The following is a 19,008-nucleotide window of genomic DNA, read 5'->3' on the forward strand; positions in this document are numbered from 1 at the left end:
CAGGTCTGATGTGGCAACCAGATATTGCCCTACACATTTCTATCAAGACTCAGTGGATGAAAGTTCATGTGTAAACTGCCTTTCAGGTCTTTGGGAACATGAGACAGAAGCAATTACTGGTAGAAATACATTACAATGAAGGCATCAGAGAAGTTTCTCATATCATATGACTTTTCTGAACAGTTTTATATGTAGTGTGACATGCAAACCTTCACCTCCCAATGCCAACATGTAGTAAGGAGGTGAGCTAGGCTTTGTCTGCATCAAACTAGTGCTCCAGTGGACTGCTCTGATGCAGGCATGTAACAACCACAGCAGCCTAGGCTGTGCTGCAATTTCCAGCATGATTTCTAGCAAAACAAGCAGCAGTTCCCACCAAGCAATGGTCCCATTCAACACTTTGGCCCTGCTGCAAGTAGGATTATGTAGCTGCTCTGGTGGTTGGAGTGTGTTGCAGCTCAACAACAGCTACTACTGCTCTTTTTTTTTTTGGTTTGGGGTTTTTTTTTCTAGATTAAAATATCCAGACATGAAAATAGCTACCTGTCTTTCTACTGCATGTAGGAGTTAATGGACCAATTTCAGAGGAAATATCAATGTGGAAGGCATTGGCACTCTTTGCTTAGGAGAAGTGAACTAAAAAGAAAGTAACACTAGTTAGAGAGAAAGCATGCAGTCATTTAGCACATCTTTTCTAGCAGAAACTCAGAATGGACATTTGACAGTGATAGTATCTAAATCCAGCCTCATGGGAATGGCTAAAACAGGTCTAAATTGATTAGTGCTACTTTGACTAATGGCTCGAGATAGGAATTAGGAACACACTGGTAGCTCTCATTGCCATCAGTTAAAGCTATAGCTGATAGACCTAAATTTGCTCATACTCACACACAAAAGAAAATACACCACCTTTGATAGAGTTCCTCCAGTTTAACAGGTACAAAGAGAAGCAGGTGCCAAAAATGGATAGTGTTTGTGTCCTAAACCTCTTTTGCACAATGAATTAGTCTTACCTCAAGCATTTTCGGCCCCCTTCACTCAGAGTAAGAAGTAAGATTATGCACTGCCATCTGACTTCCCCAGCAGTAACACTTCATTCCATTGATCAGGCTCTGCAAACAATGCAATTATTTCAGAGGAGAGTGCAGTGAGCCCTAGTTTTGCTACTTCCACTTATTACTGAGGAGCATCAAACTACCCAGCCATTTTCCTGCAGCCATCTTTAAAAAAGGCAATGATCTCAATGTGCTGCTAACCTAATGAGGGCTGTGTGACAGAGTCATAGATATATTTTCTCACTAGCCTAATGAGGAAAGTGACAGACAGTGAAACAGTTCACACTTGAGTAATTTTCTAGTCATCAGCCACTGCAGTGTTCATGGTAGCAGAAGCCAGAGAAGGGACAGAGCGATACACAATAAATACACATTGGCTCCATTGGCCAGAATAAGTTATCACTAGGATAGAGGTCTTGGGGCAAATTCCCTTAGGAAATTCAAACAAAAAGAGTCAATTTAAGGCTTCTCTAGCAGTGCATTCAATTAAAATTAAATTTAAAAAGTAGGATCAGCTGTTGGGCTGTTAGGCCACCTGCCCAAAGGAAGAATAAAAAATTAGAGACGTAACGAACCTTTACTCCCAACGTCTGCAAGCTGCTCACAAATGACCAAATAGCATTGGCTTCTCACAACCTCCCAGTCAGCAAGAGGTGCAGTTCTTCTTTGCCTCCCACCCCAAGAAGAAGGAAACTCGCAGCAGATAGCTCATTATCCACATTGACAGCAATTGTTTGCATGATAAAATGCTGTCCTTCTTACATTTTTTAAACATACTGGCAACTTCTTCCAGTGAAATTGCTATTTGTCACAGGAGTGTTATTATGAGCCAAGCCTTGGGACAGCCACTGGCACAGGCTGCAGGGATAGAGGGAACAGCAAAAGCTGTGCAGAGATATGCAGTTCTCCAGGTAGTGTGTTAGTGCATTCCAACACTTCTCACTGCCCTGATGGTCAAGTACAGGTGTGGAGAAGAGCCACAGCCCCAGTGCAAGGGAAGAAGCCCTTCACAAAACTGTTAAAAACAATTAGTCCAAGGAGAAGTGTTTCACCTGCCACTGGTGTGATTCAGATCTTGAAAGGAAGAGATGCCACATCACACCTTCTTATCCCTTCTTCCTCCCTTTCCCTGGATATTGCAGTTTTTACCAGTGACAAAATATTGTGCCTGCCTCCCTTTCCTTCTTCTCTCAGACAAAAACAGACGATGTTTGATGCTGCTGGGACAAATAAAGCAGCAGCTACACATAGTCCACCTGCCTAACTCTAGAGCAGTCCTCCTTTGAACTGTCCTGACTGTCTAAGCAGAAGGATGTTAGAAAATGAGTCCTCCTGTGGTTCCTCACCTGGATCCTTCTGCTGTAGCTCTTCCTGCCATGTGGAGTAACCAACATGTGGGTAGAGGGCCAAGCCCTGATAGCTTTCTAGCTGTGCTGGAATCCCTTCATGGAGAGCCATGGACATGCTTTGGAGGTGCAGCATTGATATATGGCAGAGCTCATGCTACCCTTCCAGATCTGGTACTGCTCTGCAGGCAGCAGTGATCTGGTGCAGCTTCAGCACAGCTTCACATAGCTCCTTCTTTGAGGTGCTCCGTGGGAGCTGGATGATGCCCAAAATGCCTAAACTCACCTCCTGCTGCCCTAGTCACAGCTTCAGTACATGAGGCTGCTGAGGCAAGTACATGAGCTAGAGGGTGGATCAAAATACCTCTCAATGATCACAGCAGCAACAGATGATCCCTTGTGCAATTAAATCTTACCCTGTAAGAGCTGTCTGCAGATCCCAGACAGAGCACTCATCGCAGTCTCTTCTACTGAGAGCAGAGCAGCTCTCTAGCAGAGCTTTTGCATCTAATTCCCACAATCACTGTAAGTCATTTCTGCCCTAGCTTTGCAGGCTGGTGGAGAATTAAAGACCTGCCAGGTGTCAGCAGAGGCACAGATGCAGTTAGCCAGGAACCCAGCTCAAACTACTGGGCTGTGGTCCTCAGCTTTGACTCCTCAACCAAAACCCATTTATCCAAGCTTCTACAAGCTTGGATCAGCTGTTGTTTCCCCTGAGGTTGCTCCTTGCCTGCGTGAAAGCTCAGCACAGCATGGGGCAGTGCAGTTCAGGGCTGTGCTCTCATTCCCAGCTGACTCCAGACCTGAGTCCCCTGCTCTGGGCTGCACTGAGCTTCCATCTACTTCTGGACAATGCCAGGTACCCTTTGCCACATCTCACAAACAAAGCAGCCATGCACAACCTGTACATACTCTATTTTCTTCTTTTTGAAAACACAAAAGCCCACAGCCAGTATAAACCCAAACAACCAAGTGTACATCTTCCTGAGTTGCCTAAGAGAGAGGCTTGAAGACCCTTTACAACTGGTGCAGCATTTGGGCTTGAATTACAGCTATGGGTAAACCAACAAACACTGGGATTATCTAAAAGGCATAAGGGAATGATGGGCTTATCTTTCCCTGACTTTCACTGGGGCTCAGAATTCAATTCATTTGGGCTATTTTAAAGACCCCTGTCTAGAAAAAGAAGTTAGCCTTTTTGGGCTCAGCACAAACATGAAACTACTTTGAATAACTCTCCATGTGGAACTGCTCATGTGCAATAAAAACGGCAGTCCTTTCCAGTATAAATAATCATTCATTTCTTGAAATCATAAATCTTTCACTTCTTGAATGATTTGGGTGTCAGGGGATAAACTGTTAAATCTATATTTACTATCTAACTCAAAGTCCTGCCTGATTTTCAGAAGTACTTCATCCTCTTCAGATGAGAGAACTTGTACATCACATCCTTTATGTAAAAGTGCTTAAATTTGAAGCTACATGCTTACACTTGAAAACTCCCCCCGACACTTACAGATAATCTGCAAAGGAAACTGAAAATGAGTTTAAAACTGTTCTGAGCATTCAAATAAATTACACAGTGGAAGGTATTGCAGCTGGGATTGTGTTTTAACTTGTTTTTCGTAAATGTCTTCTTTCTTGTAAAATTCTGTCTTGCTCATCAAAGATATCCTGGAATGTGATAGCTCTGGCCATGACAGCCATGCATGGGGTGACCCAACAAAGGCAGGGAGCAAAGAAACAGTCATATGGGGGAAAACAACCAGTTGTGTCAAGGAAATGTGGCACCCGAGCGGGAGAGAGCCTGGGGTGCAGCGCTGCAGCAATGTTCCATCCTCATGGTGGGAGATGGGAGATGTCAGCACACTGTGTGATCCTCATCACCAACACCCTGGATTTGACAAGTCTCTATACCACTAATCTAACTGTAGCTCAGGTGATTTTAACACCCCAAACCATTCTGAGTGTCTGCATAAAAGTTTGTCCTGGTTTAGATATGGTGCAGCATTTTTAGATGGGCCTTAGCGAACTTGTTCCACTCCCTGCGTAGAGATGGACACACAGAATCTGCCAAAAAATTGTTCAGCCAACCAGGAAGTGTCAAGAGGATTTTATGCAGGGAAAAAAAAGAAAAAAAAGATTTGAAGAAACTCAGTGCTTAAGTCAATGTTCATTTTACTTTGTAATTCACCTTAACTGATCCTGTATGTGAGCCAAAACCCCCCTGAGACAAGAAACGTGTGCAAAAGATATAAACCTGGGAAACGATGGGACAAATAGTTCCTTCTCTTCTAGTAAAATAAAACAGCAGCTACTTCTGAAAAGAACTCACATGCCAAACCTGTAAATACGCTCTACCTCTTTTTATGCTGCTGCTATAATTAATGTAAGAACCTTTAAAATTCCTATCTGATCCTTACACTTGTTATAGCAACACATTTAATTCCAGAGCTACATCTTTTAGCAGATTCTTTTACTTCATTCAAATTGCTAATCGTTTAGATTCTCTCTGAAAGTCTTTCCTCCCTTGCTCCCTGTGCATGCTTAACCTAATTAACTATAAATGAGAAAAAATGCTATTCACATAAAAAGAAAATGTTAACCTATAAATTATCCAGCGCTCTCTCCTGAGGCTGGCAACGCCTCTTGCAGAAAAGCTCAAATGTTGGTGCAGTATTCTTGGCTTCCTATCCAGTTTCTGCCACCCAAAATCATTTTATACAACACATTACTCTGCCATTTTGTACATCTGGCAACATTTGCTGATACTAAGGCCTCTCTTGTGTTTTCAAGATTACACGATGGAGGATTTCTAGAATGATTAATTGGGGAGAGAAAATCATCCCTTTACATTTCAAGGAACATTTGCAGAAGACTAATGGTCATTTATGAAAATATGGCCTCTTTATACCCACTAATGACTTCCAGGGATCCCTGCGGGTCACACAATTAACCACCCTTTTGTGTTTCTTTGCTGCCATCATCACAAGTCCCCTCAGTTGTCGCCATCAGTTGAAAATCTTCTGCTTTGCCACAGCCAGATCAAAAACCCACTTGGATTTGTGAGGCTGAGCCTTCTAAAGACCAGGGTCCTTCCTCTATATGTTTCTCCTCAAAATCCACTTTTTTTCCAACTGCACTTTGCCAGCTTCCACCCTGACAAGCTTTACCAAATGTATTTGTAAATCCAAATAAAGAGCAGAGGTACACAATCCTCTATTTTGTCATTCTATTCCCATTTTGTGACCTTATTTGTCCCACTCTCCAGTGGTGATGAAAGGGGCTTTGTTGTGCCCAACACAATATTGTGTGCTCCAGAGTACTCTATTGTACTGTATTATTGTTGTTATTATTATGGTTATCATTGTTTGTGATTAAAATATTAATTTCCAGTGAAGATTGACACAGCAGATACCTGTCTGGTATCGTGGCAAATGTGTGCCAAGGTATCAGCCCATTTCCTGGGCACCACCAGGGATGCTGAGGCCCAAGTGAAGATTGGCACCAGGCACACCTGGGGAAAACAAACTTTCCATCACATTTTCCACGGGTCTCTGCTGTCCGCTGCTATCTCCCCAGCAGTGCAGGAATGTGTCAACACCCTGAGGGCACTAACAGGCCTTAATGGCAGAGAGATTAGTATAACACAGTATGTTGCCCCAATTTTTCCCCTTTTGCCAATGAAAGGAGATTGTCCTGGCAATGGATTCTTACCAGGACATTTGTGTACACTCCTTCATGGAATTGGCATTGAATGAGCTCTTGGTTTAATTTACCCTCAATCCCATTGCAATGCTCATTGTTCACTTCATGCACTATGACCTCCAAAAGATCTGTATGTTAAACCGGGAAGGGCAAGGTGCTTACAAATGAGACAGGGAGTATGGGTTATTACACATGAATGGCAGTATTTTCTTTCCTTACCCTGTCATTACCCTTTCTCCTTTTGATTTAACAAAAGATTTTAAAAGTATGTTGAATAAAAGGCATGGTGTTATCAAACTATTGACGATTTTATCATGTTTGATGATACCATCCCTGTAACAATCCTAGGGTCAGGAGATGAGTTCTCAGTTGTTCCCAAGCACATGTGGTGTTGCCACCTTCTAGTGGGGATGGCTGAACAATTTCTTTTTCCAGAGACAAAAGTGTTCCAGCAGTCAGTCAGCACCAGGCATGGGTAAGTGTTGGTATCTGTGGTTTGTTACAGTTTCCTTTACTGTACATGTAACTTCTTACAGGTATTGTACAATGTGCATAATATCAACATGACATTTTTTGCTCTTGATATCAAAAGAGACATACCCAAGCATAGAAGAAAATGAAAAGACAAAAAGAAGAAATGAGGATAAAACCAAGGAGGAATGCTATATCAAAGCACAGCAAGTTAAAGAAAAGACAAACTGCTTATCTCTCCATTTCCAACTCCCTGAAATTTTCCCCATTTTGATGGTGCTTGATCACAAGCTGAGAAGAGATGGGCCCTCCAGCTGTGAGGAGACAGCCCCATAACGAAACAGAAAGAGAAGTAACCTACTTGCCATTCCTGAACAAAATAAAATGAAATGGAGAGAGAAAAACTTAGGAAGAAACTGCTTTAGATTTCTACAGAGCAAAATTGTCAAGACATGGATTTAATGAGTGTCTGTGGGTTATATGGTTCAGGAAACGCTGTTATTACACAAGATATTTGAAATTTTTATAAGTACACAAGTCTGATAAAATACTTTTATTAAAGGTATATAAAAGGTTGAGGAGAAGATAATGTCAACCAATCTCTTCTTGTTTTAACATTGCTTCAGGATGATTTACAGCACTGTCACAGAAAATGCAAAAGCTGCTCCACATACGTTCACTCTGATTTTTACCTTAATTTTTGCACAGGAAGCCCTGTGCTCTTTTCTGCGGTCACTCAAAAGATTTAATCAGGACAGTAACACCTTGCAGACAGACCTCCATCAAACCTATCTGCCATGTTCTCCCCCCATAACCTCTCTCAGAGCTAATCCCTCCATCTAAACATAAGGAAAAACTATTTTCCTGTTCAGGTGAGGGAGCCCAGGGAGGGTGTGGAGTCTCCTGCTCTGGAGGTTTCCAAAACCCACCTGGATGTGTTCCTGTGTGACCTGACCTAGGTGGACCTGCTTTAGCAGGGGGTTAGACTGGATGATTTCTAAAGGTCCCTACCAACCTTTACCATTCTGTGATTCTGTGATTTCGTGTTTCCAGGTTTCTCCTGGTGCTGTATCCATTTCCTCCCTCCCATTTCCCTGTAGAGACAGAGCCCATTCCCTCCCCTGGCCAAGGCAGCACCAACCAGTCCTACAGTGAACTCATCGCTTCCAACGCCCACACAGACTCCAACCACTTAGTTTCCTGTTTGTTGCTTGGAGACCCTTTCATCAATGGGTTTGGAGGAATATATCAGTTAAGAATTTTAGTTAATTGGTACTAATTACAGTTAACTGTAATTAGGGGCACATTCACAGGGGGGAAGTAGGGCTGAAGGAGAAGAAATATAATTCAGCATGTTCTCAACTCTGTACATCCACTTATTTGAGTAGTTGAGTAGGGTTAATAAGAGCATCAGCCTGGTCTCCAAGCACACAAGAGGTAAATAGAAGCCATTTTTCATGTTTTATTCTGCAGAGTACAGTTTTACCATGGCCCATTTTACAAGTGAGGTAAATGAGTCATAGAAAAAGCAAGTAGCTTGACCAAGGTTTTGCAGTAAGACATCGGCAGCACAGAGTGTTGAAGTAACTACTTTCCAGCCCACTTGATCCTCAGGAGAACAAAATCTTACACTGTTGTTATTATTATTATTATTTCTGTGTAATAGCTACCCTCATCTGCAGCATCGGAAATTTCAGACTAAGCTGTGGCACAGCTGCACAATTGAATCTGAATTAATCAATCCCTAATCCCTGATTAGGGGAACATAAGAAGAGGAAACTATCTGACAGAAAATAAACTCCTGTTAGGAGCAAAAAAATATTATTTGTGAGACTAACACCCTGCATCAATTTAAAATTGATAAGATTCAGAAAGCAGCAGTGCAAAAATATTAGAAAGTCTATTAGGAGACACTTAGGTGAATGTTGTGTTCCAGTCTTTGAAATCCAAGCTGTGCTTTAAGATTGTAACTATCATCTTGTTCCAGAACAACAACAACAACAACAATAAATTGAAAGGCACGACTATTAAGCAAGGATAAAGGTTGAGTCATAAGCAAATGTCATGTTATAGATTTACCTACCAACAAGAAGGCGGCGGGGTTCAGGTCAGAGGTTAATGAAAGGCATCCAAAGGTCATTCAGTGATTATGTGAGAGCATGAGCTTAATAGGGCACAGGGACGACAGACACTGACAGAAGATTTATACCAGAGGTGATGACACTGCTACGAATACTGCTGATAAAAAGAGCCCCAATATCGGGCTGAACAGAATGATGAATGGCGCACATGTCTACTCACACTTCTCATTATAAGCTCCTTCACTCATGGTGGCACTTAGCGGCTTTTATTTACTGTGGTTTGATGGTACTGAGCAGAAGCACAGTATATCCAATACTTTAAATGTAGACTTGCCATATAAAAATGAAACAAGAGATAAGATTAGACCATTGAATAATTGCCCAGCTTTCCTGCAGAGATTATGTTCACTAGTGCTAACATTATTTTTGCCCTAATGTTCTCATGTACGAACAGCTCAAGTGAATTAATTTTCTAAGGCAGAAGGTCAAAGGAAAATAACTGATAAGCGTTGTGCCTGCTATAGAATATCACTTTACAATATTTTTGCCTCCTCATTTGTCAGATAGGGAATAAGAGATACTATAATAAAGGTATATAAACATATTTTTCAGCACACCATATTTAGTTTTAGTTGTCCAAAGTGTTATTTTTCCTTCTGGCTATCGGTAGGAAGAGGATAAGAAAAGTGAGCCAAATATGTCAAATAAAAGAAAAAAAAAGAGAGAAAAAGAGCCAACCTTAGGATCAAAACCAAGGAAAACCGAGACCTGATGAATAACATTCACTGCGCCAAGAAACTCCTTTCCAGACTGTTATATATTTATCAAACCACTGGAGTGTGAATTTATGAATAAGTCTTATCATCTTTCAGGCAGCAGGCACAATAAAAATTAGAACTATGGAAAATTGTGGGTATTACAAAAGGTTATTTCTATCAACTCAGACTTATCTGTAGATGGGAATGTCATAGAAGAAAGTTCTGTGCGTCTTTCCCCTCATGCCTTCACCCAGAGATGGAGCAGTACCGCATGACGTCATATTTCACATTTAGTTGGACATGGAGCAATATCAATAAATCCTTACTTGATTAAGAGGTGTGGTAAATAGTGTATGTAATTTTGAGAGGTGGAGAGATGTAACATTCTGAGCATATACTATCATCACTCTCCAATATAGTTAATTCAGTTACCTCACGTGTGCTGCTATTATTGCTACTTCCAAATACCCTACATCTGTATTTTATACTGCACCCATCTTATAGTACCTCTCAGGTAACAGAAAAGGGAAGCAGCCACAGAAATGCATTTATGCTATTATTTCTGTCATTACTGCTTATTATGGTTCATATTGAAAGCAGTGTTTTCACAGAGGTCATTTGGGTAAGCAAAGGTTTATTACAACAGAGATTCACTGTCTGGTCCTAGAAATCCACAGAATCACGGAATCTTAAGAGTTAGAAGGGACTTCAAAAGATCACCCAGTCCAATCCCCCTGCCAGAGCAGGACCACCTAGAATAGTCACACAGGAACTCGTCCAGTGGGTTTTGAATGTCCTCAGAGAAGGAGACTCCACAACCCATCTGGGCAGCCCCTTCCAGTGCTCCCTCACCCTCACAGTGAAGAAATTCTTCCACATATTTCTTTGGAATCTCTTCTGTTCCAGCTTGTACCCATTGCCCCTTGTCCTATCATTGCCCATCATTGAGAACAGCCTGGCTCCATCCTCCTGACACCGACCCTTTATGTATTTGTAAACATTAATGAGATCACTCCTCAGTCTCCTCTTCTCCAAGCTAAAGAGTCTCAGCTCCCTCAGCCTTTCATCAGAAGGGAGATGCTCCTCTCCATCATCTTGGTGGCCCTGTGCTGGTCTTTCCAGCAGCTCCCTGTCTTTCTTGAACTGAGGGGCCCAGAACTTGCTGTCCACCAAGACCCCCATGTCCCTTCCTCTACACTACTCTCTTAACAGTTCATTCCCCAGCCTGTACTGGTACATGGGGTTATTCTTTCCCAGATGCAAGACTACACTTGCCCTTGTTGAATTTCATTAGATTTCTCTCTATCCAACTGTCCAGCCTGTCCAGGTCTCGTTGAATGGCAGCACAGCCTTCTGCTGTGTCAGCCACTCCTTCCAGTTTAGTATCATCAGCAAACTTGTTGACAGTGCCCTCTGTTCCTTCATCAAGGTCATTAATGAACATATTGGACAGTACTGGTCCCAACACCGGTCTCTGAGGGATTCCACTAGACACAACCCTCCAACTAGACCCTGTCCCATTGATCACCACTCTCTGCCTTCTTCCCTTCAACCAGTTAACAATCCACCTCACTATCTGATTATCCAGCCCACACTTTCTCAGTTTTGCTGTGAGGATGCTGTGGAAGACAGTGTCAAATGCTTTACTGAAATCAAGATAAACCACATCCACCTGGTTACATCTTCATAAAAGGCTATCAGGTTGGTCAAACATGACTTCCAATGTTACAGCAGTTTCTAGATGTCAAAATTATGCTATACCTTGCTCTTACTGTAATGAAAAGATGCTGCCTCTCCCAAAGAGCTTGCTATGCAATAGATCTTATGTCCATGAGGTAAAGGCTGGGGTCTTCACAGCTGCACACAAGGTAGGATATCACTTAGAGTGTGAGAGATGTGTTTGCTGGGAGACTGTGTGCTTCTGTAATAATGTTGTGTTAGATCCTCCATCTTGAAGAAAGCACACATAGAAAACGTCCTAGCAGATTGCTTGTGGCTAAGTTTTCTAAAATCATTTTCCTGAAAGAAGGCCAGTGCATTCAAGTTACGGCCTCTAGGCATTCTCTCATTAAGGAATAAAATGTAAGCGTTCAGAAAGCAGGGTGGTATTTCCACTACACTTTGGAACATTGCTTCCCCACAGAAGAAATACGTAATAAACAAAAAAATAAACCCAAACTCTACCTGCATTTCAGAAAGAAAGAAGTATTTATTGGGCTATCTTGAAAAATCACATATTGATATCTAATATCTGAAGAGCATCTGAAGGTCCAGTTGTTCCTTCAGGATAAGGGACCTCTCAGACTCCAGAAGACCCGATTCATGTCAGGCAGAAGTTGCTGAGGTGTCCTCAGTAGCTAATAGAGAGAAGAATTACAGACTCTTACAGTTGTACTTGACTAGTAGGACTAAAATAAAATGTAAGTAACACCTTATCCCTGTGCAGCATGAGAGACATATGCACTGTGTAAGACAAACAGGAACATAGGTGGTGCTGGCTTTGTAGTAAGCTTCTGCAACACGGTCAATTCCAATCTGAGTGGAAGAGATGTCTCTTGTTCCAGACCAGGTATTTCACCAATTTGTACCCTTAATGTGAGTCACAGAATAGCTATTTTTAGCAATGATTCTCAGTCATCTCTTCTATCTATGCCCAGAGCAGATGGACATATATATATACTTTTGTTTCAAGGACCTCACCCAGTTTTCCAATGTTTTTCTAGTACTGCAGAATAATTTACCAAAAATGTTTTTAACCAACATTTGCCAACAGCAGGATACTTGCCAGTCTTTGAGATCTTGGCACCTGCTTTCTCCTTTCAAAAAAATAATGTAATCAGTTTTATTTGACAAGGCTTTACTCTGGGCTAATCACTAAATATTAATGTAAATATATCAATAAGGCCATGCCTTCATTAAAATACAATGAGCAGTGGGTTGTACACTCAAATCTAGGAAAACTGATGAAAAGGCAGGAGGCAAAATGGTTTTTCTTTAAAGCTCTATAGTCATCAGTGACACGCTGTCATTCAGCATGTTTTATTGTCCACTTGAATCAAATGAATAGAACGGTCTAATGGAAGCCACAGTGTTTCTGGATAGACAGCGTATTTGTTACTGAGGCAGACAATGAAATGTTAGTAAAGCACCTGAAGCGTCTCTACACCAAATGAGAATGAGATTTCTTATTTATGAATAGGAAAAATAAAACTTGAATCACACTGCTTATTTATTATGCATCAAGAGGGAAAGCCAGGGCAACTGAAATCCCTCTTATAGAGCAAATAGAAAATGTATCATTTTTCTAGTATGGCCACAAGAGACCAAGTTTCATCTGAAGATATAAGATGTAAGATCATTGCTCAGTATGAAGGCAAGATCGCTTTTTTTCTGAAGCAGCAGAAATTCACTGATGACAAAACATTACTCATTTTGGCCCACATTCTGGTTTCAAGCACATCAAGCTACTTCTAAAGTCTCTAATATATAGCTAAAATTTCATAAGTGGAGTAAAACATGATCTTTATTCTGCTGCACCACAAATGCTGGAAAATATTGAGCTAAGAGTCAAGAAATTGTGTAAGCAGATTGCTCTCAAGAAGACTGGTGCATGAAATTCCCTTATTTTTCATAACATATTTGGCTACTGACACGTGGCTTTGAATTTATTTGGAATGGAAGATCTTCATATAACTCTCAGGTAGCACATATGAGAAAATGAAAGCAAACTGCAGAGAAGCTGGTGCCCTTTTGCAAATTAATTGTGTCATTTGGAGTCCTACATCAACCCTGAAGATTCAAACTCGAAGGAAACTAATAATCAGATAATCTAACCTGCTGGATCTAGATCAAATCCTCTAAGATCTGACTGTCAATTATACATATATGCATGTATATAAATCTGTGTATCTGTATGAACAATATTTTTAATACTCTCTATTAATTTAATTAATTTAGTTCTTGAAATGCTTTCTTCTGAGAAAAGCCAGAGAAGAAAATGTTCTGACAGCAGCCATAAACCCACAGCAGAAAGTCTTCTGGGTAGGTAGCAAGGGGCACAAATTGTAATATTTTTTCTGATTTTAAAGCATTTGCATTCACCTTGGGTATGTGTGTTTATGCAAGTCCTGGCCTGCTCAAAGTTCTTCAGTTCCTAGGTAATTGAAATACTATCAGAAACCTGAATCTCATCATCTTTTTTCGTAAAAAGAAGAAGAAAAAAATCCTACCAAAAAAAAAAATCCCAAAACCAAAACCCAAACCCTAGAAACAATCCAAATACACAATACTGAGATTTAATTTGTCTCTCTGCAGTGTGAAGGTCAAATTCTTCACTAAGGTAAATTTGCAATGCCAGCAGAAATTCAGGTTCAAAGTGTACAGCCTAGGAGCAAAGAAATAAGAAAAAATCCAGGAGCCAGTTTAGGCTGGTCATAGTTCAGTGTTCCACATCAGCAATGCACCTGGGTACATATTTTTCAGTACATGCAAATTCCTATGTGCTTTGGTTCAACTTGTGAGTCACAATTCTACTAAAAGGGGTAAGAACTGATAAAAGGCCTCTTCACTAAGCCTTCTTAAGCCTTCCTCATTAAACCTCAAAAAATATGTAGAAGATAACTATTTCTTTTAACAGAGCCATTTGCTGTCATATTAAAATTGAAGTTCAGAAGGTTTGGAGCCCATGTTCTGGTTCTAACACCAAATCTTATACAATATGGCTAAACCCCTGCTTCCATCAGAAAAGGGCAAGTTGAAGCAGTGGCCCAGAAACTCAGAACAGCCTAACAGCTATTCACTGACACTAACTGGTGGATCACTATAGAAAAAAAGAGACAATTCTTTGTATTTTCACAAATACCATAGCCAAAGCAGTAAAACAAACAGGAAGAAAGAAAAGGGTTTCAATCTTTTAGGCCCAAAAACCATATGACAAAAATACCATTTATGCTACTTTATATTATGTTCCTCTGTATTCTTTCCCTCTCCAGCACACAGCCCTACAGTGTTGCCTCTGTGATTCCATGACTCAAAAAAAATAATAGTGCTGTCTCAATTAATCCTTCTTGTCTTTTTATAGCTTCAGGGAGAGCTACAGGGAGTTGGTCGTCAGCTACCACTCTTTATCCCATGTTTCTTGAACAATCTGGTTGCCAGACACCAGATTTGACTTTCTTCTTGCCAAGCTTGCTGAGGCAAGAAATGATTCTATGATTCTATTGAGATGCCACCACAAGAATTCCTGGCTCCTCTGCTGTAAAACCAGAAGGGGCCAAATAAAATGTCACAAATATAGAGTTAGACTCCATAATACTATGCTGCTGACCTCTCGCCCTTATCAGGCTCTGATAGTCCATTAATAACAGTATCAGATGGGATGTTTTCTTGTTTCAAATTGTAGAGATTGTAGAGATTGTAGAGATTCAGAGAGTAATTGCCTAACTAAGGGTATGTGATGCTGTTCTACATGTCCTAGAGTGCCTCACCCCATCCTTTCTTACGCAGGTCTGTCACATCCCCAGCTCCATTGCAGGTGTTTTGGAGGCCTTAAGGTGCTTCTAAGAGAGTCCCTGAATTCTATGGTTTAGGCACTTGTATTCCTTACTGACTGTGAAAAGCAACTAAGCCAGATGAAATATACTTCATTAAAACTGCTTTTAATGAAAACTGTGTTTCTAAGTGAGATCTTGATTCCTTTATTTTTTGCATTGTGCACGGTATGCTTTCTGAGGGAAAGGTCAAATTTGTGAGGAAGTGGAAAGCTGCAAAGTGGAAGTATTTGTTGGCAATGAGCACTTCTGTTATTTGAATTGTCACTGTAAATTTGTCGATATCTGTTGGCTAAGAGAAACAGACATTTTTCAAACTGCTCTGTAATGTGTCCTTCCCAGCAGTGTCAGTGCCAGCAGTGATTGCTGTCTGACACAGCCATGCCCGCGACTCGCTGCAACACAAACGTTCCTCAAGGCCGACCCAGATAACCCAGGCTGTTGAACAAATTACACAGGATAACATCATTATCTCCTCATTCTGAGGCCTGAAAGTTAGATGTCTATGCAGTTTGGCATCTCTTCTGTCTGCAACAGGTGAAGGAAAGAAACAGCCTCCTCCAGAAGACAATTTTTAAAACTTAAAATAGACACATCAAACGAGCAGAAGGATCACTCTGTATGTGCTGTTACTTCTCTCTACCACCTGTAGAGGAACCTGCCGCTTCCTCTAGGCTGTAAACTCTGCAGGAGTAGCCTGGTCCACATTCTGGTTTGGTACATCAAATAGCAAAATAGGGGTGGGTTATTGCCCAATCTCAAAATAAGTTAAAATGGGCTGTTGACATTTTTTTGTGGGCGTAAATATAAGGTCTGTATCTCTACAAGTTAATGTCAAATGAAATAAGTTCAGTCACCAGTATTGCCAAATGAAACTGGCATTGTAATTGCTTGCTAATGACTACATGGCAAGCCTCGTGATACTGAGCAGCAGTTTTTCAAATGCAGTTGCTATACTCTTCTTGTTCCTTGTGAATCTGAGATGCCACAAATGCAAGGAAAGAGAGAGGGAAAGGAAAAAAGGGAGGGAGGGAGGAAGGAAGGAAGACAGGGAGGAAGGCAGGAAAGAAGGCAGGCAGGCAGGCAGGAAGGATATATTAAATATATTAATAGAGAAACCATTCCCTTCTGTCTTTAATGACACATCTATTTAAAGTATTTTCAATTGAGTTCAGAAAATACTTTAACTTCTTGTGCAAGGCTGCTTTCCTTCTTAGACAGTTTGCTTGTTTGCATTCTCATGTCATTCTTTTCATCCACTCAGCCACCTATTTTTAGCTTGATTGGACATGAATTTCCTTCCTGCCCTTTTCACATGCACTTATTCATCTACAGTGACCTTATTTTGACTCTTACCACACACTTATGATGCAAGCACACACACCTAGGACTGGAATACATTCGTATACATTCTCTGTGTATCTTCATGCACCATACTGTCCTTGCTTCACAAAATTTATCACTAACAAAACAATGCCCAGGTGAGGCTGATTATTCTGCCCATTGAATCTAGATGCTGTATGGTGCTACAAAAATACAGTAGGAAGTCTTTAATTCCTAAATTCCATGTTTGGGTGTATTCTAACATGAAGATGATTATCTTACATTTTCAGTATCTTATTTAAATGTCATAGTCCCTAAGTAATACATCTGTTTGTGGCTCTTTGGTGGGTGACGCAATGAGGTTATCTTGGTAAACTTCTGACTAGGCTGGACTCCATATCTCAGAAACCATGACCGTGGCTGGCAGTGTTTACTCCTTAGGTAGCTATTTCAGTAAGTACTGAATGAATGTGGAAACTAGATCAGGGCTGAGCCACACTGGCAGAGCAATACAGGGAAACTCATGCTGCATTTGTCCACGCAATCCCTTTCAGTAAATACATAAAGGACTTTAGCATCTGGAGCTGATGATCCAGAATCTTCTGCAGGTGGCTAAATAAAGAAACAAAAAACACCTTTGATATCAGCCCTAGAATGGTATATCCTGTTGTTAACCTGAGATAAGCACAAGCCCTTCCTATATGTAAGAATGCATGTGATCCCACGGCTTTGCTTCCCTCTCTAAAATGCCAATCCTACTGGAAAACTGGTTTGATAGAACTTACCCACTGCACACCATGCTCTTGCCAAGACCCCAGACTCGTTCACAGTACACTGCCTCTTTGTGCATAACAAGCTCTCCAAATGTTGCAGGACTTGTCAGCCATGCTGATCTTTGCCTGTGATCCAGCTGTGTGCTCACTAGGATGGCTACTGCACCTTCTTTTGCAGAAAATAAAAGATACAAGACAGCAGCCTCAGCTAGTGAAATAAAAGGCATTTGTGGAAAATGTGTCCAGTTCTCTAATTCTTCATTTCAGAAGGCCTTCCAGAAGCCTCTGCATGCATCAAGAACTTCCAAGAAGGCTTTGAAAGAGATTTATATTCCTGAAGAATGTTTTCATTAAAAAATTTCTATAATTTCCAACATTTTTTTAACAATCTGTGCTGGTTTAGATTTAGATTTAATTTTCTTCAAAGTAGCTGGTATGGGGCTATGTTTTGCATTTGTCATGAAAACAGTGTTAGTAACACAGAGAGGTTTTTGTTACTGCTGAGCAATGCCCACATAGCATCATGACCTCTTCTGCCTCTCACTCCACCCCACCAGCAAGTGGGCTGAGGGGACCACAAATAGTTGGGAGGGAACAGCTGACCCTAACTGACTCCGGGGATATCTTAGACTATACAGTGTCAAGTTCAGCATATAAAGCAGGGGAAAGAAGAAGGAAGAGTCTTTACAAAATACAGCTTTTAAAAAGTCACTGTTATGGGCATAAGAGCAACTCCACTTTTTGCCCACAGCTATGTGGCTGCTCTAGGCTCTTCTGCTTTGTAAGAACTGTGATGAGTTTTTCATCACCAGAACTTAAAATCATATCACATCCAGAGCAATAGTTACATCCCCAAAACTAAATGGTCTGTATTGTCTTGCTCTGCAGCCAGCGCAAGGAAATAACTCTTGTGCTGCTTCTCCCATGATGTTTCATAGCAATTCCAGTCAAAGTCTGAGCAAGTGACATTTCTCTGCAGGTCATATGTCTGCCTCCTTTGTCTGCAAAACTGTTTGCTGATGTATTTATTTTGGCTTTTTCCAGTTCAGATACGATATGCTTTTCCCTCATGCTCCTCCCATTTTTGTGCAACAGGCCATTGTACCCTCTAGGATAACCACTAGATGGGTGTAAGGACTGAGTCTTCAGCTAGTGTAAATTGGAAATGCCAATAAATTCCTTGGAGCTGCACTGATTTACACTGATAATGGTTATTTATTTCCCCATGTATTAGCTTTATTAATACTTCTCTAATAATATAGCTAATATATTCTCAAATTATAAGTTTAATTTTGCAGCGCTTGTAATTTCTTAGTACCAAACACAGCAGCAGACTTGACTATAACTAATCTGAATTATTCATAGACAAATCATTATCTGACACGTGTCTAGGAAGGAAAGACACAGCAGTCACTTGCAGTCTCCATCTACTTATGTCACACTTTCCTCTCTAACACACTTACTTTAAGTTCAGAGTTTCTGCTTTCAGGTTTTCTACTGGTCCTGGTCTTTAAAGAGCTAGGGCACTTTACCTTGGGCATGTCACTGACCAAAGGCGACATTAAGAAAATCTGACATTAAGAAAAATGATATTATTTTATTACAAAATCTTTTTGTCTTTCTAGATCCAAAACGTGGAGTTGAAATACAGTAAAGTATCTAACCCACAGAAATGGGGCAAGCTGCTCTGTAGGAATTATTGGGAATAAAAAGACTTTGCTTCTGTGTGATGAAAACCAAAGTTGAATGATTTGAAAACTCATTTATTACTCATCTAAACCACAATGGGTTTCTGCTGCTGTAAATCTTTCCTTTTTTCCATTCATAATGTGTCTATTACAGACTCATATACCCTCCTCTGAGTTTATATGTGTTTAGTGCCACCGTTGCTCTCAATGTACCAGAATGAAGAAACCACAGTTATCACTAAAGGTGCTATTACAG

This window comes from Colius striatus, chromosome 11 (assembly GCF_028858725.1).
Source record: "Colius striatus isolate bColStr4 chromosome 11, bColStr4.1.hap1, whole genome shotgun sequence".
Lineage (NCBI taxonomy): Eukaryota > Metazoa > Chordata > Aves > Coliiformes > Coliidae > Colius > Colius striatus.